The 27,678-nt window shown below is 38.2% G+C and overlaps 1 protein-coding gene across 1 annotated transcript in view; it reads left to right on the top strand.

Annotated features, from left to right (window-relative positions):
* The window catches only part of LOC106093105 (serine-rich adhesin for platelets), a 742,527-nt gene that overhangs the window by 504,581 nt on the left and 210,268 nt on the right, over positions 1-27,678 (top strand). The gene's annotated exons all lie outside the window — the stretch shown is intronic.

The following is a 27,678-nucleotide window of genomic DNA, read 5'->3' as shown; positions in this document are numbered from 1 at the left end:
CTGTTGTTTTCTTTTGGTTTTATCAAGTTAAAGTTTTATTTAAATTACGAAAACGAAAACAAAGAAGGTTTTATTTCAATAACTTTCTCAACAAAGTCATTTTAGTATCACTTCGTATTGTATTCTGTTATAGCATAGACTGCATACCTCTATTTTGAATTTTCGATGACATATTTTTTTCCAATATACCTGAAATTTAATATTGGCTTACCAGGTCCGAAGTTATCACCAAGAACCTGAACCTAAATACTCAGAGACGTGGTCTTTTTCTACCACTCACCGTTATCGATTAATTTCTTATTCATTCTATTTAATATTCCAATTGTAATTTTATTGCCACTTAATTATCGCCAATCAATAGATTTAATGGCTATTAAAGAAAAAATAAATATATGCGTATTAGGGTAGGGCGATTTGAACATCTTAGGAGGCGCTTCGCGTTTCTCATTCTCGGGCTAAAATTTTTCTGAACATATTACATAGAAAAAAGATCGTTTTCATGATCAAAAAGTCGAAAATTCACAACTTTTCATTTCTTTTTTGATATTTTGGTCTATAATAGCCCGGCCATTGAGATTTTCGGTCCAATACTAAGACAAAAATTCTAGTAAAGACAATAGTTAAGCACTCTCTTGTACATCGCAAAAGCATTGGAACGCTGAGCAAATTTTGTGTGAAAATATTGATAAACTAGCTAACCCGGGCCCGCTCCGCTGCGCCTTCTTTTACTTTATATGGAACAAAAGTTTCCTAGGAATATTTATTTTCGATAATTAGAGAGCTTTTTGTAAAATACCATGCTACGAAAATAGTATATCGCTTGGCTAACAGTTAAACAATATAAGTGCCTTCATTTGAATCCCATATGATCTTTAGTGGTCTACGAATTTAAGTTTGGATGTAAGGTGTACTCCATTCTCAATATCTGCCCGATATTCTCATGATATCTGATTTAGGGGTGTTTACGGGGGTGAGGTGGTAACTTGGCCCTAAAAAAAATATCAGCATCGTGCTCTTCTCTCAAATACCATTTATTTAAACCCCATATTGTCATTGTTTTTGAGGGGAGTTTCCATGATGAGGCGTCCGCCAAACACAAGGCCCCTAATTCGTTTACTAATCTCAAATAGCTTTCATTTGATCCACATATTGGCATGGTCGAAAAATGTTTACCCTTTGGGGGGTGGGTGATCCCCAAAATACATGGTTATACATTTGGATATCAAATTCGTATTCTACTCCCAAATACCTCTATTTAAGCCCCATATTGCGATGGTCACTAAAAAATTGCTGTTTGTGGGGTATTTTGGGAAAGGGGCAGACCCCCAGAAAATTAGTCCCGAAAGTGGGTATCAATTCTTGCTCTACCAATACCTTTCATTTAAGCTCCACATTGACATGGTCGGTAAATATGGCCGATTTAGGGGAAATCGGAAAATATATCAGCAACGTGCTCTATTCTCATATATCTATATATCATTTATTTGAATCTTGGTGAGCAAATACGTCCTATTTGGGGGTTGTTATGGTGGTGGGACGTCCGCTAGACAGTTGGCTCCTAATGTTGATATCAGATACGTGGTCTACTTCCAAATACCTTTGATTTGAGCCCCATATTTCCATAGTCGGCAAACATGGCCGGCTTGGGGGTGTTTTGGGAGATGGGCGGCTACTCAGCGAGTTGGACTTGACAATATATATCGGATTCGTGTTCCACTTTAAAAACCCTCTTATTTGAGCCTCCTATTGCAATAGTCAGAAAATACTTACTATTTGGGTGGTGTTGTGGGGGTGGGGTGGCCCCATAGACACTTTTCCCGAATATTGATATCAGATTCATGCTTTTTCTCCCCTTTCATTTGAGCCCCTTATTGTTATGGTCGTAAATTTGTACTCTTTGGGAGATGTTTTCAGGGAGAGGCGGTCCCCCAAACACTTGGTCCCATATTTGTATATCAGATTCGAATTCTATACTCAAATACCTTTTATTTAAGCCCCAAATTCCAATGGTTAGTAAATGAGTCCTGTTTGGGGTGTGTTTTGGGGAAGGGGTGGACGCCCAGAAACGTGGTTCCACATTTAGTATTAGATTCGTATTTTTCTCGCAAATACCTTTCATTTGAGTCCCATATTGCCATGGTCGGTAAATATGTCCGATTAAGGGGTGTTTTGGGGCTTGAGGTGGTCCCCCTAGCACTTGGTTCGACAATTGGATATCAGATACGTTTTCTTATACTAAATATCTTTCATTTGAGTCCCATATTGTCGCGATTGGTCTAAATATATGTTTGGTAAGTTTTAGGATGGGGCGGCCCCCTAGGTACCCCATCCGAAATTTAGATACAAAATTTTTATTTTTAAGGTACTATAGGAGAGCTCATAAAATTTCGCTTAAATCGCACCACCCATCTTCGAGATCTGGCGCTTCTGAAAATTAGGGTAAGGGGGAGGGTCCGCCCCCCTCCAGATATCAACAAATTTAGTACTCTATTTTCAACACCGTTTCTGAGTCTATAAGGAACACACAAACATACAAACAAACAAACAAACCTACAAACCAACACAAATTGATTTTAATATTTAAAAGAGATTATCGTTTTCAGTTGTTTATTTTAGCGCAAAATCATATAAATAAATATATAAGGTTGTATTTTTGTTCAATATTTCTTTTGAAAATTATTAGAAATTCATTTAAAGTACAAAGTAATTGTATTGGTAGAGACAAGATGTGAATCAAGAAGAAATTTATTATTATTTTCAAAGATTTCACACCAAAATTTCCAATTAAGTGTATTTTCACTCAAAGTTTGCCTTCCAAATCTTTTTGAGATTCCGTATGAGACGCTTTCTCCGTTCCTTGAATATGACAAGGTATTAGTGGGTCTGGAAATGATGGATCTTCATCATCTACACATTCGAGGTATTGTTGTAAATGCTTATACGAATTCTTCAAGTGGAAGTTTTTAGATTTGAAAAATGCAATCCATTCGGCTTATTTCGCTTTGGAGGTTACGCCTTTGCCTTCACACAGTGAATTAGTGCCGAATGTGGTTCACATATTCACTAGGTGTGGTTCACTACTAGGTGTTGTCCTTTTGGCATTGTAGTGTGATATACTTCATTCATTTTCTCTCTAATCGAATAACGAATCATTTTTGCGAGCATCAAACGAAAAAGCGAGTAACGATTCCCCATCTTGATTTGCTCATAAAATATAGTGTCTCGATTTTTCAAGTCTCGGCTTAGTTTTCTTTTATCCGTAATAATGATTTCAACTCGCTCATCCTTAAACTGTGTGTCAGCGAATAAAGCCGAAGCCAAAACGGATGCTAATCGATCGAATAACCCAAAGCGATCGCCCATTATTGCAAACCGTGGTGTTCTATATCGTGAAGTACACATTTTTCGCACGTTTGGTGTATGGATTTCCCAACCAGGAGGTTCATAGTTTTCCAATTCATGCATATCTGATGCGGTTGGTTGAAATATTGGATCAAATGATGCACCTGAATGTATAGATGGTAACACAGTTGATATTTCTGTTTCGACTGGTAAATATTTAGGTATTGTAAGTGTGCGTTCCTTATGCTGATCCAACATGAATTCATGGAGTCGGTCAGGAATTTTGCCACAATTACATGGAGCTATTTTGAGTTGGCATTTACATTTTCCGATGTAAAATATTTTCGTTGTGCTCTCAACGAATACCTGAAAACGGCAATTTATCAATATTTTAACGCAAAATTTGCATATTCACAATGCCTAAATTGCCTGAAGGATCGTTCCAATACTTTTGTGATGTTCTAGAGAGTTCTTAACTATTGTCTTTGCTAGAATTTTTGTCTTAGTATTCGATCGTGATTCGCAATGGTTTGGCTATTCTAGGCTAAAATATCCAAAAAACGTGACTAAAGTCGGAGAAAAAACTGCAAGTAAACATCTGGTCTAGTAAACTATTTAGCTCAGTACAATCAAAAAATAAGTAAGGAAGGGCCGACGTTAGTAAGAAAACTAAAAGCCAATTTTGTTTAAATTTTAAATGTAGAATTTTGACCAATATCAGTACGTATTCTAGCAGTCACGGGGGAAATAGTTGTGCAAAATTTGGACAAGATTGGATGATAAATGTTTTTGCAAAGGTGCCAAGAGTGATAATCGAGAGATGCATTCATACGGGAGTTATATCTAAATCTGAACAGATTTCTATTAAATTCTCCAGTGATCTGAAAAGCCATAAGAGTAACCTTCGCGCCATATTTTATAAGGATCGGCTAACATATGACAAAACTATTGCAGTATTAGTCAAAATCGGCAGAAAATATATATTGGACCTTTATCTAAATCTGAACCGATTTCAACCCAAAATGGCAAACATAGTGAAAGTCATAAAAGAAGACATGAAAGTTAATTAAAGTAAACCTCTTCAAAAATATTTTGGCAAAGGTTCTTAAAATGAAAATCGGGTGAAACATATTTATGGGACGTATATCTAAATCTGATCCGATTTCTGTAAAATTCAACGGCAATTTTTGGCTAAATTTCATGAGAATCGGTAAACAAGTGACTAAGTTATTGCAATATTAATCCAAATTGGACGAACCTATGTATGGGAGCCATATACAAATTTCGAAATTTCGTGAGAAATAGTCAAATTCGGACTAATCTGATCCAATTTTTTCCAATTTCAATAGACTTCGTCTCTAGGCAAAAACGCAAATTGACATTGACAGACATGCGGACATAGCTAAATCGAATCAGAAAGTGATTCTTTGTCGGTCGGTGTACTTATCAATGGGTCTATATCTCTTCCTTCTGGGTGTCACCACAGTAGTGGTGTAGGGTATAAAAATCAGAAACGCGAAGCGTCCATTAAGATTTTTTTCCTTCCATTCTAATTGCCCCACCCTGATAGCTGTGCTTTACACAACATCACGTTTCCAATTTTTTTTTTAATGAAAAGGTAATGGTAGCAAAATACTTCTTCATTTTCTCGACAAAAATTCACATTAATATTTATGATATGTTGAGACGTGATAAGTAGAATGAAGGTGAGAATCATCAATATTATTTTATATGTAGATGATATAAGTAAAAACTAGTAACAACGGGCTTATTTACAAAAATATTTTACAATATCTTTCTGCTTAATAAACTGATTTTAAAATTTCGTATTCACAAACACATAATAACAGTCAAATAACTCTTGAAAGTTTTTCGAATATCTGGCAATTTCGGTTATTTTACAATGCCCAATTGTTAATAAAAATTTAAAAGATTTTTTTTATTTATTGGTGCTGGTTTTGAGATTTCTGTAAAAGCATGCGGACTTTAACTCGTCTTTTGCCGCTATGGACATACATATGTATATCTAAGCCAGTTATCGGCTTGCTGTGCGCTCTAAATCATGCAAATTCAGTCTATACTTAGAATTCTCTCGTCGTATTCCACTTTATGCCCTAATTTGGATTACCTTGAAAGGCTTTACAATCACCAAGTTAATTGGTAGCAGTCCTCTGGCTCTTACAGCAAGAAGTCTACTATTTCAATTCCCTTTATTACATTATGGGCCAGCACCAAATCGATGCGGATTTTGTCAAACTCAAGAAAGGGAAGAACTACAAGACTTCAAGACAGTGACTTTATCATCTTGGTTTTTATTTCTCTATTGGACAACTGGCCATAAGAACGTTCCCCCTTGATTTGATACTCGACCTCAATTGTTGTTGTTGTCGCTACACTTGTTTGTGGTCCTGGTCAAGCTCCATAGGTGAGCAAGTTTGTTCTGGTCCATACGACCGATCACCACGTGTACGTTATAGCCATTGGTTATTTAAAGGCGCCAATAACTCGCCTTGTCATATCGAATATCACAGGCAGTCAGTATTAAGGCAGGAGCTGGTGCCGACCGTCCTCTCACTGAGAATCTCCACTCGATATCGCTGATTGTCCGCGACTGCTGTTGCAAATCACACAAATTGGAACTTAGAGTTTCAACCCGTGTTCCGCTCAAAGTCTTCCTTTATTGGTCTGAATCAATTAATTTGTTCTCATCGCCTCGCCTATGCCAAGACAACACGTTATCTGAACATATGTAATCTTCTTGCTCCACAGAGCCAAAGTGGGAGCAATTCTACCATTGATTTTATAAATCTTTAAGTTGATGGTCCGGGTTCGAATGCAGGTCGACTTTTTTTAAAATCCGCGTTTTGAAAATTGACGATTGAGACGAAGTTTGGAACGCAGAGTACACTGATGCCCGCAAACAACCACATCAAGCAATGAACAGATATGGCACCAAAAAACTGGTCATGAGATTAGAAGCTGTTTTGGTTGAAATGGCTCCTAAATACGTCTAGTAAGCAAAAACGTACCAAGTTCTTGGGAAACCACCAACAACCTGCTAAAAATGTACACGAAATAAATTTAGTGGAAGGGCAAAATATTACTCTGCGAATCAGTTCAAGATGTCAAATTTGGAGATCGGTTTATACGGAAGCTAAATCAGATTATATACCGATTTGGATTGTACTTCGCACAGCTGTTGCATGTCCTAACAGTTTATATGGAGCTACAAGGTTAAAATCCGATTAGGACCGTACTTGGCACTGTTGTTGAAAGTCGTAACAGAACATTACGAGTAAAATTTCAGTCAAATCGGACAAAAATTGCGGCTTGTAAGGGCTCAAGAAGTCAAATAGGGAGATTGACTATATCCAAATCTGAACCGATATGACCTACATCAATAAGAAGTATCAGTGTAAAATTTCAACGACTAGCTTTACGCGTTCGATCGCTGTCGTAATTTCGAAGGACGGACGGACGGACTCAAGTCGATAAACTAACGAAACTTCAAGACAAAGGTGACAGTATCAGCTGGTGCTTGGGACTGTGATTTTGCAGGAAACAACATATTGACGAACTCGCACGATAGGATCAGCCATGAGACCACACGAACCCTATCATCCCCTTTATGTGAGCCTATAATTAATTAAGGCAAAATATGCAAAGAAGTTGTATCCAGGACATTTCAAACAAGTAAAAAGGTGTTAAGTTCGGCCGGGCCAAACTTTGGATACCCACCACCTCGGGTATATACGTAAACCACCTTTCATCAAAATCCGTTGAAAATCCATACCTTGTGCCCCGTAGCAGCTATATCGAAATATGTTCTGATTTGGACCAAATACTAATAAGTACAAGTCATTGTTCAATTGCGTGTAACAAAATATTGATCTTTTTAGTAACTATATCTAAAAATAAACCGATCTGAACCATATACGACACTGATATCGAAAAGCCTAACATAAGTCACTGTGTCAAATTTCCGTGAAATCGGATTATAAATGCGCCTTTTATGGGGCCAAGACTTTAAATTAAGATATCTGTCCCAAATTTCGGCGACATCGGACAATAAATGCGCATTTTATGGGCTCAAAACCTTAAATATAGAGATCGGTCTATATGGCAGCTATACCCAAAACTGGACCGATCTGTGCCATATTGCAGAAGTTTGTCGAGGGGCGTAACTTAATTCACTGTCCCAAATTTCGGCCACATCGGACAATAAATGAGCCTTTTAAAGCCCCAAAACCTTATATCGAGAGATCGGTCTATATGGCAGCTATATCCAAATCTGCACTGATCTGAGCCAAATTGAAGAAGGATGTCAAAGGGCCTAGCACAACTCACTGTCCCAAAATTTGGCAAAATTCGACAATAAATGCGCCTTTTATGGACCCTAGATCTTAAATCGAGAGATCGGTTTCTATGGCAGCTATATCCAAATCTGGACCGATCTAGGCCAAATTGAAAGAAAATATAAGGGCGAGCTTAGAAAGGCTCAGAACAAACCCTGGGTAGAATTCTGCAGCTCCGAGGAGGATTAATCTGAGGCCTCTAGGCTAAGGAAGATTCTGTCCTCGAGACCTATTACAGTGGGGTATAACCAGAAGTCAGAGAATGTATGGACGAGGTCTAGTGAGGAAACACTAGAACTACTCGTTGATACACATTTCCCGGGAAATTCTCCAACGGAAAACGTGGCGCCAGAAGAGGTTGTCACTGATATGCATTCGTCGGAGGCCATTAGGGAAATTGTGTCTAAGCCGAAAATCCTTTGGGCGATAAGAAGTTTCGACTCCTTTAAGTCGCCAGACCCTGATGATGTATCACCGGTTGAATTACAAGCTATGTCTAATAGACTATTTCCCTGGCTTAGGGAGATATACTCTGCTTGTATCAGAATTTGATATTGTATATACCTGTGGGATGGAGGGACACGAAGGTCATTTTCATTCCGAAAGCAGGAAAATCCTACCATACGAAGGCGAACGATTTTCGTCCTAATATTCTGTCATCCTTTAGGACAAAGATTCCTGGAGATCACCTGTCGCGGCAGCAGCATGCATATAGTAATGGCAAATCCACTGAAACAGCCCTTCACGACCTAGTCGGCTACATAGAGGGTTATCTCGCTGTCATGGAATATAAAATGGAAGCATTTCTTGACATTGAAGCTGCTTTCAATAATGTAAAACCGACGTCAATCATGAATGAGTTGGAGTTTCTAGCCATCAACTCTACCGTAAGAAAGTTTATTCATAATTTACTTACAAAAAGATGCATTACGGCAGGCTTGGGATTTGTGGATCTAAAAAGATGGGTCAGCAGTGGAGCACCTCAAGGAGGTGTTCTGTCTCCTCTGCTTTGGAATATAGCGACTAACAATATATTATTGACTCTGGAATAAAAAGGCGCGAAAGTGATCGCGTATGCTGATGACGTGGCAAGTGCGGTTAGGAGAAAGTTTCCCAGCACTCTAAGAGACATACTTCAGGAAGTTCTACGTACAACAGCAAAGTGGGCTACCGAAAGTGGTCTGGGTATAAATCCGTGCAAGACAGAAGAAGCTCTTTTCAGCTGGAAATACAAGTTGCACATAGTGAAACCTGTCTCCTTGGGTGGAAAGAATTTTCAATTTACAGAAAACGGCAAATACCTGGGTGTTTTGCTGGACAGGAAACTGAACTTCAAATCCAATATTTTGGAAAGGGCAAGATAGCCCACTCTTGCCCTATACATGTACAAGAGAGCCATTGATAAAAGGTGGGGATTTATACCACGTGTCATGCATTGGGTATATACTGCAGTTGTCAAACCTATTATGCTATATGGTGTAGTGGTCTGGTGGGCGGCACTTCGAAAATCCACCTACTGCTCAATACTCAACCGGATCCTAAGGATGGCTTGTTTGTGCATCACAGCCGCACTGAGGACGACTGGTGCACTGAATTTAATGCTACATCTAATATCTCTGGCCATTGTGGCTACCCATATATCAGCGACCACTGCCGTGAGGTTAAGGGAGCTTTCCCATTGGTCATGTGGTGGCCACAGACACTGTGTTATACTTGATACAATATCCGGTGTTCCAGGCAGAGCGGATTACACCCTACCTGAGCCGCTTTTTGATAAAAATTACTGTACCACTATTCCTGATAGAACCGATTGAAACTACGATATCCCTGGTAACAGAAGTTACATAGACTTCTATACGGATGGTTCCAAACTAAACGACCAGGTGGGCTTTAGGGTCATATCGAAGAGGTTACCTAACCACTGCAGTTGTGTATCAAGCAGAGATCCTTGCAATTAAGGAAGTGGTGGAATGGCTAAGATATAATGTCATTACGACGATTGGCATAAATATCTTCTCATGCAGCCATTAAATCCCTGGAGAACGTATTTCTGAACACAAAAACCGCCCTCGACTGTCGCAGATCTCCCAACGAGATGGCTGAACAGTTTAAAATTCAACTCTTCTGGGTGCCGGGCCATAGATACCCCAGGGAATTCTAAAGCAGACGAGCTTGCGAGACTAAGAACTACCTCTAGCGACATGTAAGCTATGTTTTCAGGACCAGGCCCGAAGGGCAACGAATGATAGATGGTCACAAAGAGGAGGCTGTGAGCATTCCAAGACTAGTGGCCTCATCTATACTTGAAGAGGTCTACTGCTTTGCTGTCATTGGCTAGAACAGACATATCGAGCATTGTGTCCGTCATGACAGGACACTGTCTAATCGGAAAACATGCTAATATAATGAAGGTTGCCAGCAATGACTTTCGCAGAAGCTGTAGGGACATCGAGGAAGAAGAGACTATAGAACCTCTTCTGTGTGTGTGTCCCGCAGTAGCAGTTAGAAGGAGTTCCACTTTAGGTTCTGATTTCTTAGAGAACCTATCTGATTTAGCGGATGTGAACAAGATACTGGGCAATTTGAAGCGATCTGGATGGTTAGGATACGATTTGGATGGTTAGGAACGATAGGAACTAGAAAGCATCTTCCTTCTTCTGTTCCTGTGGTATCACAATGGACGAAAACGTCTAAGTGAGTCTGATGGCAGACTGCCACTTAAACCTAACATAACCTAGGCCAAATTGAAGAAAGATGTCGAGTGGACTAACACAACTCACTTTCTCAAATTTCAGCGAAGTCGCATAATAAATGTGGCTTTTATGGGCCTATGGCTCTAAATCGGCGGATCGCTCTATATGGGGGCTATATCAAGATATAGTCCGATATAGCACATCTTCGAACTTAATCTGCCTATGGACAAAAAGAGAGCCCGTGCAAAGTTTCAGCTTATTATCTCTATTTCTAAAGACTGTAGCGTGATTTCAACAGACAGATCGTCTTAGATTTTTACGCTGATCAAGAATATATATACTTTATAGAGTCGGAAATGGATATTTCGATGTATTGCAAACGAAATGACAAAATGAATATACCCCCATCCTTATGTGGTGTGTATAAAAATATCTTCTTAAAATATCTCCAGGGTCCTCTGACCAATTATGTCATGAAGGGAGACTTCATAGATTACTGTAGACTATACAAGGGTAAGGGTATAGTAATGTCATTTTAGAACCTAAAGAATGTTCTCCGGGATGAGTGATTAAAAAATTACCACAAAATAAAAAAGCAACCACATCCTACAGTGTAGCTGATATGAAGTGTTACCAATTCAAACGACCAAATATTTTTTATGGAAGTATTTTTTTTGACAAATGAAAAAATTTTGTGGGAGGAATTTAAATTTCAGAACACATTCACTTTGGCTCGATATGAATACCTTGTGCGGTTGAATATTGCTTTGAGTTGGTTAACAAACAAAATGCAAGCTGCACGAATGAAATCCGCCTTTATTTGGCCCATTCCCGTACAAAGGATTTTTTCAACGCATCCATACCCACCACCAAAGATTGGAGGTATATACAATTTATCATTCCGTTTTGAACATATTGTCTGTCCATCCGTCTGTCTGTGGTAATCACTCTATAGTCTTTAAAAATGAAGAGCTAACTTTGTACAGTTAATTTTTTATTCCATGCGCATTTGAAGTTCGAATATGGGCTATATCAGTCAATATCTTGACAAAGCCTTCATTTAGACCAATCTCCCCATTTACGGTCTTAAGGCCATAGAAGCCGTATTTTAAACTCGATGTCGCTAAAATTTAATACCTTCGTCGTTCGTGCGGAGTATGGTTCAGATCGGAAATGGATATTTCGATGTATTGCAAACGAAATGACAAAATGAATATACCCCCATCCTTATGTGGTGTGTATAAAAATATCTTCTTAAAATATCTCCAGGGTCCTCTGACCAATTATGTCATGAAGGGAGACTTCATAGATTACTGTAGACTATACAAGGGTAAGGGTATAGTAATGTCATTTTAGAACCTAAAGAATGTTCTCCGGGATGAGTGATTAAAAAATTACCACAAAATAAAAAAGCAACCACATCCTACAGTGTAGCTGATATGAAGTGTTACCAATTCAAACGACCAAATATTTTTTATGGAAGTATTTTTTTTGACAAATGAAAAAATTTTGTGGGAGGAATTTAAATTTCAGAACACATTCACTTTGGCTCGATATGAATACCTTGTGCGGTTGAATATTGCTTTGAGTTGGTTAACGAACAAAATGCAAGCTGCACGAATGAAATCCGCCTTTATTTGGCCCATTCCCGTACAAAGGATTTTTTCAACGCATCCATACCCACCACCAAAGATTGGAGGTATATACAATTTATCATTCCGTTTTGAACATATTGTCTGTCCATCCGTCTGTCTGTGGTAATCACTCTATAGTCTTTAAAAATGAAGAGCTAACTTTGTACAGTTAATTTTTTATTCCATGCGCATTTGAAGTTCGAATATGGGCTATATCAGTCAATATCTTGACAAAGCCTTCATTTAGACCAATCTCCCCATTTACGGTCTTAAGGCCATAGAAGCCGTATTTTAAACTCGATGTCGCTAAAATTTAATACCTTCGTCGTTCGTGCGGAGTATGGTTCAGATCAGATATTTGAATATTTAAAATGTTCCCATGAACATTCCAAGCTTTTCACATATCAATGAGTGCTGTCCGGTTCAAGTTTAAGCTCAAAGAGAAGAATATCCATTTCCGACCCTACAAGGTATATATATTATTGATCGTCGTAAAAATCTCAGACGATCATTCTTTAACAAATAAGATATTTAGCCGAAACGTTCCACAAGTTCTTTCTTTGTCCATAGGCAGGTTGTTCGAAGATGGGCTATATCGGACTATATCTTCATATTGCCCCCATATAGACCGATCTGCCAATTGAAGGTCCTAAGTCCATAAAAGCCACCTATACTGCCCGATTTTTCTGAAATTTGAGACAGTGAGTTGTGATATCCTTGGAATACTTCTTTAATTTTGCCCAGATCGATCCAGATTTGAATATAGCTGCCAAATATACTGATCTCTCGATTTAAGGTCTTGGTCCCATAAAAGGAGCACCACCCATTCACAAAACAGGATGAAATGAAGGTGCGCACCTGGCTTGTTTTGCGCTCTACATTCGAAAAGTAACCGCAAAGAAATATATGATAAGAATTCCGTACTGCTCACAAAATCCGGACAAGTTCTTCTTTCTATGCCCCTAAGTTGTCTGAAAGCAGAGTAAGCCGAGCCTTGATATAGGAAATGTTTGTCATCTTACCCACATGCCGTACACACGCTGCCACTTGCGAATATCCTTCCTACTTCCTCTCAGTAATAGCCTCCTCTTCACGATCTGGATCCTCCCATAGAATTTTCGTGGTATTTCCAACCGTTTCAATGTTCCACAGCATGCCCGTCAACCATGCCATTAACTCGAACTGCGTCACCCTTAAGACTCCATATTGACCAACTTTACTGATGTTAGCCGTTTAGCACTAATGGCCAATTCGCCTGCCCTTTTGTTCCCCCTTACCCCGCTATGGATCGCCAACTAAACGATGCGGATCAAGCCATCCTCAGAGAGGCGTTAATATCCTTCTTACACCGCAAGATCTGATGACCAGTTTACTGCCCGTAAAATATGTTTACAATCGACGTACTCGCGTTAGTGGTGTCCTCGCGTTAACACAATTTCTTGAACTCTTGGGTTTTCCGCCTGCAGGACCATATAAGGGTCAGACAGTCGGAAACAAATATCAGTCATTGGGTCCTCAAAGTAGACCATTAGGCTCACCCTGCTCCGGCAGCAGTGCCTCGTACTCGACCTCAAGTACCCGATTGAAACCTCTTCGAATCCATATATCTAATCCTATTTCGCCTAAATTACTCTGCGACTGTATGAGCTGGTCCTATCTACTATCCACTTTCAATTGCCTTAAGTCTCACAGCCGCAGTGGTTGCCTCATTCTAAATATATTTGTATGTATGTGTGAAAGGAATTAAGAAGGAGTTCAGTATAGCTTTCAGTATCATACGGGGCACATTGGAAAATGAGCGTATGTTTATAGTGGCATAGGTCATATTAATATCTTCACCCTCTTTTCAACCTAACCTAACCTGTGCAGAATAGGTGCGGAAAGTGATAGCACGTGTAGGGCATGTAGGGGAGCTAATGAGACACTGGAGCATTTCCTATGTCATTGTCCGTCTTTCGCAGGTAATAGACAACGGGGATACAGACTTCCAGACATAGGATGGAGCTACACTAACTTCATCATTCCGTTTGTAACATATCGGAATATTGGCCTTAGGCCCCATAAAGCATATATATTATTGATCCCCATGACATTTTAAGTTGATTTAGCCATATCCGTCCGTCTGTCTGTCAGTCCAAAGCACGCAAACTTTCGAAGGGGTAGAGCTAGATGCTTAAAATTTTCGCAAATTCTTCCTGTTAGTGTAGGTCGGACGAGATTTTAAATGGACCATATCGGTCCCTGTTTTGATATAGCAACCATATACACCAATCTCGGATCAAGACTTCTTGAGCCCCTAGAAAGCGCAATTCTTATCCCACTTGGCTAAAATTTTGCATGAGGTGTTTTTTTTACTTCAACATAATCGGTTCATAACCTGTCTTGAAAAAGTGAAACATAAAGATCTCTAACATCGTGTACCCGAAAATGGCTCATGGACACTAACAGTTTTGAAGCTCACTGGGCCTGCTGATCTAAATATGCATAAAACAAACAAGCATCTGAACAATTATTTAGTATATCTTTCGGTTCATAAACTTTGTAGGCAATGAAGGCATGACCGTCTGTCTTTTCGTCTGCTCTAGTCTCAAATACCTTTAATTTTAGCCTAATATTGTCATTATTGGTTTAAATTTCCATTTAGCGGGCTTTGTGGGTGGGGCGGCCACCCTAGATATCCCAACCAAATTTCAGTTTTTAAGTTATTATTAACAAACTAAAATTTAGTTTAGATGTTAGATCTGCTTCATTCCCTTGGTTTTTGTGGTGGATTGGAGTAGCCAAACCCATTACCCCGAAAGTAGATATCAGATTCATACTCACTTCCAAAAACCATATTTGAGCAACATACTGCTATAGTCGGTGTATATGTGTGGTTTGTGAAACACTTGGCCATAAAACAGACAGATATCAGATTTGAGACCCTTTTTGCCATAATCAACAAATAAATCCAGTTTGAGGTGTGTAGGGTAGGGCGGTCACTTAGCCCTGATATAATATCAGCATCGTGCTCTACTGTAAAATTCCTTTTATTTGAGCCGCAATTGCAATTGGTTTCGGGGGAGTTTATTGGGTAAGACTACCCCCAAACACTTGATCTCAAATTGGATGTCAAATTCATTTTCTACTTTTGTCATAGTTTGTTTAAACCCTTATTGTCATAGTTTGTTTAAACATGGCCTGTTTGAAGGGAGTTTAGGGGGCGATCCCTGAAATAATATCATCGTGCTAGAACACGATTTTGTTTGAGCCCCATAATGTCAATCATTTTGAAGGTGACGATCATGATATTGAGGGCTACAGGTCTCGTTCAGATCCACACTAATTAATTTTTTTTTTGTATTGGTAATCCACATTCAAAATCATATTTCAAAGCAACAACTTGGGACAGCACATTTTTAAAGATCCGCAGGTTCTCCTGTGTCTATCCCAAGTTGAGGGTGAAAAGGCTTTTAATTGTTGTCCTATTCTATTCTAATCGGCCTTCATATATTATATTTAATACGTGTTTATTGTGTAGGATGGGGGGAGGGGAATTGCCTCTCTGACTCGTCCTTTCATTTGAGTACAATATATTCTCGGTCCTCCGACATGACAGTTTGGTGTTCTTTTTATCGGTCAACATATCTTGCTGAACGGCAGGACGTGACCCAGATACTTGAATCCTTATATCAACATTAGATTCAAACTCTTCTAACATAGACCCTTCGTTTAATTCCCATATATCCCGATCGAAAAACACGTCTTATTGAAGCGTATTAGGTGGGTGGGTCCGTCCCAGTCTCTGTCGCAAATGTGTATATGAGATTCGTGATCAACTCTCCAAGACCTTCCATTGTATACCCATTTTGTGACTTTTGACATTGATGCACGTTTTGGGGGTTTTTAGACACCTTGGACCAAAATTTACTCAACTTCCAACACCTTTCATTTGATACCCATATTGTCCCAATCGATAAATATGTCCAGTTGAGAGGTTTTTGGGAGGTGGGGACACCCTTCAGACACCAAGGAATACATTTTAATGTCAGATTTGTACTTTACTTTTAAATTTGACACCCATATTGCCCAAAGCGGTAAGTGTGTTTTTGGGGTTGGGGAACCCCCCGACACTTAAGGTGGCATTTTTATGCGAAAAACGAACTCTACTCTTAAATACCTCTCATTACTTTACTTAAATTGACTATGACAGAATATTTGTTCCACTATCCGAACGTAGAATAGCGTTCCAAGCGTTCTTCATATATTCTGACAACATGACCTAGCCAACGCAGCCGTTGTATTTTGATGCGTATAAGTATGATTTCGTCGTCATACAGCTTGTGGTTCATACGTTCATTTTACGAAGAATCTTTCTCTCAAATACTCCAAGCACTCCCTCATCTGCTTTCACAAGTACCCATGCTTCAGAACCATATGACAGCGCGGGTAGTATCGGAGTCTTGTATAGTGTAATCTTCGTCTGTCGAGAGGTGGCCTTGTTTCTAACTGCTTACTTAGTCCAAAGTCGCATCTGTTTACCAGTATTATTCTTCGCTTAATCTCAAAACTGGTGTCATTCGTTTCGGTTACGGCGGTGCCGAGGTAGATAAAGTTACTGACTGTCTCAAAGTTGTGGTTCCCAACTACCTCTCATTTGATACACAACCTCTCATTTGATACACAAATTGTCCAAAGCAGTAAAAGTGTCCTGTTGGGTGGTGTTTTTGGGGGTGGGGGATTCCCCGACACTAAGGGTGAAATTTTTATGCCAAGTTCGTACTCTACTCTTAAATTACTTTCATTATACTATTGCTACATTTTTTTTTCGGTGTATGGAATACATTTTTCTTTTATTCATGTTAAATTAAATTATTAAATTAATTATTAAATTATTATTAATTAAATTAATTAATTAATTAATTAAATTAATTATTAAATTATTATTATTAAATAGAAAAAAAGTTATTACATTTTTTTTTGGTAGCGGCTTTCATCAGCCACCCTGTATATCCACATTGTCCCAGTCGGTAAACGTATCCATTCGGGTGAGTTTTGAGATGAAGCGTCCCACCAGGTTAGTTGACCTACAAATTTTACCATGAGGTGGCATACAAATTTTCGCTTAAATCGGTGCATCCCTCTCCAAGATCTGGCGTTTTTGAAAATTGGGGTAAGGGGAATGGTCCGCCCCGCCTTCAGATATCAAAAAATCGAGTACGCTATTTTCACTGGAGGCTCAAACTCTACCATCAGTCAAAATTTCATGAAAATCGGTTCAGCCGTTTTATATAATAGAAGATTGTAAAATTCACAATTCAAAATTCTGTAAATAAAAAAATGACGATAAAACTAGCCTACATGTCACCGAAAAGCCAACATTTAAAATTAATGAAACGTTTTAGCCTTTAAAATGTTTTCCTTTAATGCCGTATACCTATGTGGATAGCTGCCCAGGGTGATGTACTTATGTATGCCACCCGGGGAATTTCTGCGAGAATTTCAATTAAAGTACAACATTAATTGGTTTTGGGTTTAGCTTCAGGAATAAACAATAAAGCACACGTAACAAACATGTTACCAATAATTGAGTAATGAGATCTGCAATTTATTTTACACTCGTACATATTTCATTTCAACGTCGAGGGAAACCATTTAAAACGAAGGCAATAAAATAGCGAGAGTGTTTGTATGTGTAAACCAAGATCTAATTAAGTGTATGTTCCTTGACTACACGCAGAGGGGCACATATTTTCACTCAATCAATGTTTTGATCTTAAACTGAAAAAATTGTCATCAAGGACTCGATGTAACTTTCCATCCAAACCTTACCAACTTCTCCCGCAAAGTGTATTCATATATATCGCGCAAGCCTTCAAAATTTATGTCCCCTTGTCAACAACATTTTTATGTTGTTTGCTATCAGTATCATTTCTAGTTGAATGACTTCACGTTCAACCTGAAATGTGCAGAGCTACACAGTAATAAAAGTAAGTTACCCTGAAACGCAACATTTAGGTTACCAAGCAAAAGAAGTCGTAAACCAGTAAACGGACATTGTTGCACTGAATATGCCTATGCGGAAACGGAAATTGACATAAACACTGTAATGCCATCAATGTACAGTGGTCGCTAATTGGCCAAAATTTAAAAAATTAAAGTCTTAAGTTGAGTACCAAATATGTATACATTAACTCTTAAGAGTTTAAACATCTCAAAAGTAAACATGTGATTTATTTATTCTAACGGTACTCTTGAAGAATAGCACCAAAAGAGAAAAGATGTAATCACTTGGTTTCAGACGTGAGTTAAGTGCAAAAGTAAGTAAAAACAGTGTAAGTAGCAGGGAATTCCTAACTTAGATTTTCTTTTTTGAGGCTACTTTGTAGTGTTTAGAGCGCACAACAAGCCGATTACTGGCTTAGGTGTATGTCTATAGTGGCATGGGCAGATTAATATCTGCACACTCTTTTCAACCTAACCTAAGTGAAAGTTCGGCCGGGACGAATCTTTTATACCCTCCACCCTGGATCGGATTTGTCAAGTTCTTTAAAATACTTTTTTAAATATATATGTGGGATTATGCTTACCCGATTGGCTCAATTAATCAACACACGGATATTTAATAAGTCAATAGTTTAAGAATAAGTTTAATGAAAATGCTATGTTTGTTTGAGAGTGTAGAAAATTGACACGTCTTTACTGTTCCGCGACGACGCAAGCACCGAACTGTGGTGGTTGAGTTCCTACAACTCGGGCATCCTGCAGCCTCACGTGTCATCATCGTTCAGATAATCGGGCCATGGTTTCATGAATTCTGTTAAATATTTTCAAAACATGTACTTTACATAAAATGTGTTTAAGTCTGTTAAAGGCCATGATCTATTCGTCGTCAAATCTGAATGGAGTATCCAAATTTGTTAATAGTTTTGCTTGAGTGCGAAGTTTGGTAAAAATTTCCTGAAGTATCCGGCCAATCCAGGAAATGTTTCTACCTGTTTGGTATCTTGCTGTTGCGGATATTTCGACACAGCTTTTTTCTTTTCCGGTGACTGTGAAATCTGTTGATTTTCAATAATGTTGCCAAGAAATTGGATTCTTCTTTCAAAAAGTGAAATTTTTTAACGTTAAGTTCTTGTCCATAACCCTTGCAGGTGTTCACAACTCTTTCCAAATTAGATAACGCTTCTTCTTCGGTCTTGGCTGGAACAGCAATATCATCAACATATGGTAACGCTACACCTTCACGTGTCAAGTCTCTCAATACGGTTATCTTTCACGATGACCTTGTTGATGCTCCTATAATCCACATAAAGTCTCTCTTCTTGACTAAAACAATTTGAATACAAAATTATGTGTGTATCGTCAGTCAGGGTTATACGAATATAATTCTGGATAATATTCTGCACTTTCTTTACGGATTCGTGTCTAGTTATAGGATCTACATCGATCTGATACTCTTCGACGGTGATATTGAATCGCTTACTTTCTTGATTTTTAGGCCGTCAGATGTTTTACTTATCTCAGCAAATCTGCCGAATTCTTTGCCTAGAATTATCACGAAGTCAAATAAAGAACTTGGTACGACGTGGAATATTAAATCATATTTGTCATCTTCGATCTCCATTTCAAAATTAAAGTTGGCTAATGATTTAACTTTATTCACATTTGCGTTATTACCGAAGCCTACAAAATAAAAGTTTGATCGAAACAATTTCGGTTTACCCAAACGATTGTAGACGGTTTCGGAAAAAATGTTAATTCTACTTCCTGTATCGAATAATCCCAGTAAATCGTGTTCTCCGAATTTCACATTATTTCTCATAATGTCGTCAGAAATTAATCGAATATTAGATTTATCAGTTTTCTCGATTTTCCAAGGGCAATCTCTTGATATATGTCCAAATTTCTCACAATTAAAACACTTGATTCCTTAATGTTTGTTTTTGCAAGATTTCGATGAGTATGCTTTCATACCGCAGTTAAAATACAAAATCTTTTTATCAATTTTAACACTTGATTTGTCCGTGAAATCTTTCCCTATGCTATTGTTTCTGGATTTTAGCCACATCATCCCATAACATTTAAGCTTTTCTTTAAAATCAACTAAATTACGCACACCGTATAAAATTGTTTTATTTGATAAAGAGTCTTTAATACCTTCCATGACGTACTGTATCAAAGCACTGTCCTCTATGGAACCACGCGATGCTCATTCTTTCATATGCAGAAAATATTCATGCACACTTTCATTTCTAAACATTTTTCTCCCAGCAAGAAGTCGATGCAACTGCGCACTGTTCAAGGAAGATCCCAATTCGCTTAAAAGAGCTTTTTTCAAACCAAGTCGTGATACCTCTTTCACAGGACACAAATAGTTTCGCCAAGCCCGTCAGTGATTTCTTTGCGAATACAAACTTCTGGAATTCATCCCAATGCATTACAGTTACCATTTCCTCAAACTCTTCGAGCCACGATTTGATTAACAATGTGCCAGATTCGTCAACCGACTGGATGTCTCTAAAGTTCATTCAAAATCTGGATGCTTTCACGCTTGCCACGTTCCATTGTGTTGATCAATGTTTGTTTACATTCAAGTCTCTTTCGTCTATTGTGTTGCCTTTATTTTTGTAACGTCTTTTCGGTTTGACATCTCTCTCATCGTTGTGTTGGTGCTTGCTACTCCGTCCAGACCAACTATGCTTATCTTTTATAGCATGTCATGTGTGCTATATCAGGATATGGACTGATTTAGACCATACTTAGCAAAGTTATTGTAGTCGTAACAAAACAGCTCGCGAAAAATTCCAACTAAATCCGATAAGAATTATGCCCTCCAGAAGCTTAAGAAGTCTAATCGGGAGATCGGTTCATATGGCAGCTATATCAGCACATGGACTGATTTAGACCATACTTGATACATTTGTTGGAAGTCATAGCAAAACGATATGTGCAAAATTTCATCCAATTTTATGGACTGACTTAGATTGTATTTGGCATAGTTATTGGAAGTCATAAAAAAACACCACATGCAAAATTTCAGCCAAATAAGATAAGAATTGCGTCCTCTAGTAACTCGAGAAGTCAAGACCCAAGAACGGTTTATAGCAGTATCAAAATATTGACCGATTTGGCCCATTTACAATCCCAACCGACCTACACTAATAAGAAGAATTTGTGCAAAATTTCAAGATCCTAACTTTACTCCTTCGAAAGTTAGCGTGCTTTCGTCAGGCAGACGTCGTATGAAAATTGGGCCCAAGCCAAGTCGTATGAAAATTGGGCCCTCCGGGGCTCAAAAGCTCAAATATGGAGGTCGGTTTATATGGTCGATATGAACCAGTTTCATCTCAGATATTGGGGAGTCTCCTGAAACTCGCCGTTACAAATTTTCGCGAAATCAGGTAATAAATGCTGTAATTATGGGCTTAAAACTAAAAATCGGCAGATCAGTCTTTATGACAGCTATATTGGAACATAGTTCGATCGGACCATATTCGGTTCGGTCTTAGGCATGAATAGTACAAGTCATTGTTTCCAATTTAATCGAAATAGGATAATAAATGTGGTTTTTATGTTTTTTTTGGCAGCTCTTTCCACACAAGTAGGACCACAGTGCAATACGGAAGAGAATATGAACAGAAACATACATGGCAAATGACATCTGTAAAACGACTATGTAGTGTATGAAGGGAGAAATTATCAATGAAATATAGACAAATTTTATGAAGTAAAAGTAAGTAAAGTTCTAAAACGAATTCTATATCTATATGAGAATATAAGGGGTCCTGGGTGAGTTATATTGATGCCTTAATATAAGGCATCAATGTAGGCAGTATATTTGTCAATCAGTATGGGCTCAGCTGCATACCAACCATCAAAGGATCATAGGGTAGTTATCTAAATATTTTATATATAACACCTCGAAATAATATCATGACTCGTATCGTGTCACCATTTACTCTATATAATCCGTAAAGAGATTCTTTCCATTAAATAAGTTACAAATTTGATTTTATATTTAACGAATATTCCTTCGAGGCTAAGGCTTGGAATTTTCACTTTACAAAATATTATTATATATCATTAATTAAAACTTTTAAGCCCTTAAGGTCTGACATGCGTATTCCACATTGTAACGTATAAATAAATAAAATATGAAGTAGACTTATTGTAATTATAAAATAAGTTGCAAGCACTAATATTCTCGTCATGAACATTTTTTAATTATCTCAGCTCGTTTCATAACGGCAAGAATTTTTTGTCCTGAAAATTATTAAATTTATAGAGAAAACAAAATGAAATAAATTAAAATAAATAAATAAAAAAAGGATATCATGCTCACCCTTGGGCGATAAACAACAACTAAAATTATAAAACAATGAACTGTTAATGGCGCTTTCAGCCATTTTCAGAAATCTGATTTAAGCCAATTTTCAATCAATGTTTTTTGTTTTAACCAATGATCCCTGTTACGTTCGATTGATGCTCGATTCGTGAGATGTTTCAGAATTTTTATAAAATCCCCAGAATTGGTTGGGGGAATTTCAGTTTGCAGCTAGTTATTAATTGCTAATACAAATGTGTTTGTATGTAATACATTTCTGGTTGTAGCCGCTTCCTTGTATTCCGATTTTGTGACCACAAGCGTTTTTATTACGGCCCATCTCTGAATTAAATACCACACGTGATAGGCTGACATACTCAATGTATGATAAAAATAAACTTGAAACCCTATGCCTACGTGTTGAAGCAGTGCTTGTGTAGGTTTGATAGAGTATGATGAATAACTCAAACTCGGAAATTGGTTAATGAATTCAGAGTAAGCAAAGCTAAAGAAAAACAAGTAAAAGCGTGCTAAGTTCGGCCGGGCCGAATCTTACATACCCTCCACCATGGATCGCATTTGTCGAGTTCTTTTCCCGGCATCTTTTCTTAGGCAAAAAAGGATATAAGAAAAGATTTGCTCTGCTATTAGAGCGATATCAAGATATGGCCCGGTTTGGACCACAATTAAATTATATGTTGGAGACCTGTGTAAAATATCAGCCAATTCGAATGAGAATTGCGCCCTTTGGGGGCTCAAGAAGTAAAATAGAGAGATCGATTTATATGGGAGCTGTATCGGGCTATAGACCGATTCAGACCATGATAAACACGTATGTTGATGGTCATGAGAGGATCCGTCGTACAAAATTTCAGGCAAATCGGATAATAATTGCGACCTCTAGAGGCTCAAGAAGTCAGCTATATCAGGTAGCTATATCGGGTTATGAACCGATTTGAACCATACTTGGAACAGTTGTTGGATACCATAACAAAATACTTCGTGCAAAAATTCATTCAAATCGGATAAGAATTGCGCCCTCTAGAGGCTCAAGAAGTCAAGACCCAAGATCGGTTTATATGACAGCTATATCAGGTTATGGACCGATTTGAATCATACTTGGCACATTTGTTGGATATACCATAACAAAACACGTCGTGCAAAATTTCATTCCAATCGGATAAGAATTGCGCACTCTAGAGGTTCAAGAAGTCAAGACCCAAGATCGGTTTATATGGCAGCTATATCAGGTTATATACGGTTTAAACCATACCTGGCACAATTTTTGAATATCATAACAAAACACTTCGTGCAAAATTTCATTCAAATCGGATAATAATTGCGCCCTCTAGAGGCTCAAGAAGTCAGGACCCAAGATCGGTTTATATGGCAGCTATATAAAAACATGGACCGATATGGTCCATTTACAATACCAACCGACCTACACTAATAAGAAGTATTTGTGCAAAATTTCAAGCGGCTAGCTTTACTCCTTCGGAAGTTAGCGTGCTTTCGACAGACATACGTACGGACATGGCTATATCAAGAGTATATATACTTTATGGGGTCTCAGACGAATATTTCGAGTAGTTACAAACAGAATGACGAAAATAGTATACCCCCGCATCCTATGGTGGAGGGTATAACAAAACCACAAAGTTTATGCTAATGGAATCAGTTCGTTGGCAAAGGAAGGATAGGAAATATAAATGGTACACAAGAAATGGGGATATAGTAAGAGATGATGAAATCTTTGCTGTTGTTTCGTTTCAGGGGTAAAAGTAAAATAAAACAAGTAAAAGCGTGCTAAGTTCGGCCGGGCCGAATCTTATATACCCTCCACCATGGATCGCATTTGTCGAGTTATTTTCCCGGCATCTCTTCTTACGTAAAAAAAAGGATATAAGAAAAGATTTGCTCTGCTATTAGAGCGATATCAAGATATGGTCCGGTTTGGACCACAATTAAATTATATGTTGGAGACCTGTGTAAAATGTCAGCCAATTCGAATAAGAATTGCGCCTTTTGTGGGCTCAAGAAGTAAAATAGAGAGATCGATTTATATGGGAGCTGTATCAAGCTATATACCGATTCAGACCATAATAAACACGTATGTTAATGGTCATGAGAGAATCCGTCGTACAAAATTTCAGGCAAATCGGATAATAATTGCGACCTCTAGAGGCTCAAGAAGTCAAGACCCAAGATCGGTTTATATGGCAGATATATCAGGTTATGAACCGATTTGAACCATATTTGGCACAGTTGTTGGATATCATAACAAAATACTACGTGCCAAAATTCATTCAAATTGGATAAGAATTGCGCCCTCTAGAGGCTCAAGAGTCAAGACCCAAGATCGGTTTATATGACAGCTATATAAGGTTATGGACCGATTTGAACCATACTTGGCACAGTTTTTGGATATAATAACAAAACACGTCGTGCAAAATTTCATTCCAATCGGATAAGAATTGCGCACTCTAGAGGCTCAAGAAGTCAAAACCCCAGATCGGTGTATATGGCAGCTTTATCAGGTTATGGACCGATTTGAACCATACTTGGCACAGTTGTTGGATATAATAACAAAACACGTCGTGCAAAATTTCATTCCAATCGGATAAGAATTGCGCACTCTAGAGGCTCAAGAAGGCAAGACACAAGATCGGTTTATATGGCAGCTATATCAGGTTATGGACCGATTTGAACTATACTTGGCACAGTTGTTGGATATCATAACAATACACGGATATCATAACAAGACACAAGATCGGTTTATATGGCAGCTATATCAGGTTATGGACCGATTTGAACTATACTTGGCACAGTTGTTGGATATCATAACAAAACACGTCGTGCGAAATTTCATTCCAATCGGATACGAATTGCGCACTCTAGAGGCTCAAGAAGTCAAAACCCCAGATCGGTGTATATGGCAGCTATATCAGGTTATGGACCCATTTAAACCATACTTGGCACAGTTATTGGATATAATAACAAAAAACGTCGTGTGAAATTTCATCCCAATCGGATAAGAATTGCGCACTCTAGAGGCTCAAGAAGTCAAGACCCAAGATCGGTTTATATGGCAGCTATATCAAGTTATAAACCGATTTGAACCATACTTGGCACAGTTGTTGGATGTCATAACAAAACACGTCGTGCAAAATTTCATTCCAATCGGATAAGAATTGCACACTCTAGAGGCTCAAGAAGTCAAGACCCAAGATCGGTTTATATAGCAGCTATATCAAAACATGAACCGACATGGCTCATTTACAATACCAACCGACCTACACTTTTAAGAAGTATTTATGCAAAATTTCAAACGGCTAGCTTTACTCCTTCGGAAGTTAGCGTGCTTTCGACAGACAGACGGACGGACGGACTGACGGACGGACGGACAGACGGACGGACATGGCTAGATCGACATAAAATGTCACAACGATCAAGAATATATATACTTTATGGGGTCTCAGACGAATATTTCGAGTAGTTACTATCAGAATGACGAAATTAGTATACCCCCCATCTTATGGTGGAGGGTATAAAAATAACAAGTAAAAATGTAGTAATACCCACCACCCCGTATAACTATATTAACCACTTTTCTTCATAATACCGTTAAAAGTGCATCGTTTATGAACCCATAGCTGCTATATCTTAATCTGGTCCCATTTGGACCAAACTTGGCACGGACGTCGGCGGGTCTAATACAATTCATTATTTAAGACGGTTACATTTAATATTGGTCTACATGACAGCTATATCTAATTATATTCGGGAAGAATATTTAATGGTTTTATACCACTCATTTTACCAAATTTCAGCGAAATCGGGACATAAACGCACATTTAATCGAGAGTTCGGTATATATGGCAGCTATATTCAAATATACTCCGATCTTAACCATGCGAATGTCGAGAGGCCTACAAACTCGTTGTACTTAATTTCAGCAAAATTCGTTAAAAAAATTCATCTTTTATGGCGCTAAAACGTTAAATTAGAGGATCGGTCTATATGGTATCTATATTCAAATCTGGACCGTATTGAGCAGGGATGTCGAGAGGCTAACAAAACTAACTGTCTGAAATTTCAGCGAAATGGGACAATAAATGTGGCTTTAATTGTGACTTTTTCCGACAAACAAAATACTTTTATCTCGAAGTTTTCCTTTAATTGTAACCGTGTAACATTTTGCTTCAACATATCATACGCTAGCTATAAACGTAGCGTAATTGATCGTAACTAATTTTGTTTATTACAATAAACCCTTTGGCAGCTTCGCCTATGGTAAATGGACCTTTCTTTTGTTGTAACACCAAAAACTCTTTAATTGCAAAAGTGTTTCGATAGCCGCAAACGATTAGTCGTGTTTTAGACCAATATTTATTATCCTTTGTCTCTCCTGCTAGAGAGAAAGATTGAGTATTTGAGCGTATAGACTAATGGTTGGAAAATGTTTCTTTTTTGTTTTGACTGAGCAAACTGCAGTCGGTATGTGAAGCAGTTCGGTCCAGTGAGGATGTTAAACTCAAAAAGTGACAGTTTTTAAAAAGTCATAAGAACAATACACAATTGGCTGCAAGGTTCAAGAAAACACAACAAGAAATTCTAAGGCACAGAGAATAACAAATACAGCAGATCATATTACAAAACCATAATAGAGTTACGCGAAAATGAAAGACTTTGTAAATATAACTGTCTATCATAGCAATTTTCAAATAAGTAGTACTAAGTACTTTTTACGAAACGATTTAATATGTTGCTAGCAACATTGTAAAATTTCGTAGATTTTAAATGTACGTGTATATTAATTCCAGCGAATAATGACAATAAGCTGTTTACAAAATTGTTTAAGTTTCTATTTTTTATGAAACTTTTTTTTTATTTTGTGTTGTAAGTATAATGAAAGACACTGCACCCGTCCAGAAGTCTGCGTGACTTCCTAATATCTAGGAATTCAACAAAAACCTCTGTGCCAGTACCCTAATTCAAATTGGATCCATCCCTGTAAAAAGAGGGGCCAGTAAAGTTCGGGACACCCCCAGCTCAAAGCTACATTTCCGGGAAGACAAACTCCAATTGGCCATGGAAGAATGATCCGCCCGGTACACAGTCCGTCGCGTCACCAATGCCACGTCGTCGTCCCACACCATCAACCTTCCGCAGAACGAACGAATGCCCAAAACTCGAAGAGTGCCATGTCGCTGACTACATTAGTCATAAGGCAGACCTGAACGACACGCTCTCCTCGTGCAAGTGCAAAAGTTTCAGAGTATCGCATACGGTGCAGCTGTTGGAGCACTCCTCCTCGCCTCCGATATCAGCTCTGCCGCAATACCCTG

The sequence above is a fragment of the Stomoxys calcitrans genome, chromosome 1 (genome assembly GCF_963082655.1).
Source record: "Stomoxys calcitrans chromosome 1, idStoCalc2.1, whole genome shotgun sequence".
NCBI lineage: Eukaryota > Metazoa > Arthropoda > Insecta > Diptera > Muscidae > Stomoxys > Stomoxys calcitrans.
This window is presented reverse-complemented; position numbering and strand designations above follow the sequence as displayed.